Source organism: Gossypium hirsutum, chromosome A08 (genome assembly GCF_007990345.1).
Source record: "Gossypium hirsutum isolate 1008001.06 chromosome A08, Gossypium_hirsutum_v2.1, whole genome shotgun sequence".
In the NCBI taxonomy this organism is placed as follows: domain Eukaryota; kingdom Viridiplantae; phylum Streptophyta; class Magnoliopsida; order Malvales; family Malvaceae; genus Gossypium; species Gossypium hirsutum.
This window is the reverse complement of record NC_053431.1, coordinates 12,027,807-12,028,727: the sequence shown is the minus strand read 5'-3', so window position 1 is coordinate 12,028,727 and position 921 is coordinate 12,027,807.

Here is a 921-nt window from a genome sequence, read left to right as displayed (position 1 = left end):
CCCCTAAGAGTCCTCTTGCCTCAAACTCAAGCTGGGGTTTCAAATAAGATAAAAGTTAAGGACATCGCATTTGGTGGAGATAGGGAAAAAAAATAAGCTGATTATACCGAAAAGCTCCTCAGTTTTTCCATATGATTATGCCCTCAAACTTATGTATGGTATTTATAAAGCATCACCTCCGAGTATCCAAAAAGCCTTAAACTTTTAAACGCATAATGAACGTCAACTGACCTCTAAGTTTCCAGCCTGTGACCGTATAACGGCCTCTGACCGAGACCTCTACTTAGACTTCGACTCGTGACTATATAAACTGTAACACCCCAAACCGGGCTTAGAAGTTTAAGCCGAACTTGGATAAGTTACACCAACACATTGAAAACTGATTTCTTTTCGAGATTTTAACTTTGAAAACCAAAAATTCATATTTGTTTGTTTAGGTGATTTTATAATTTCGTGTTAGAAATTGATTGATATGAACGAGATTATCAAAAGGAAAGCAAGGCAAACCCAAAGACAATTTACAAACCCAAAATATCAAATCACATTTATTACAGTGTAAGACAATCCGAGCTCCCGTACACCATCTGACCCTAAATTCGATGTTTTCCTAAACTGATAAAGGTAAGACAATGGGTGAGTTACCAATCACTGCATATAACCAGACTCAATACAAATAGGCAAAGCATACTACATAAATCGTAGCAATGCAAAGAACTTAAGAGCAATTGTATAACTAGTACAAACACTTATAGAGTCTTACAGAGATTTAATCAAAGATAGTACAATGGAACAAAGAAAAACAGAATAAAGTAGAACAAAACTGAATGGTACTGTAACAACCCGATTTTTAGTGGTGACGGAACAATGGTTTCGGGACCACAATTTTTATCGTATTGACTCATAAATATTATTTTTAGAATA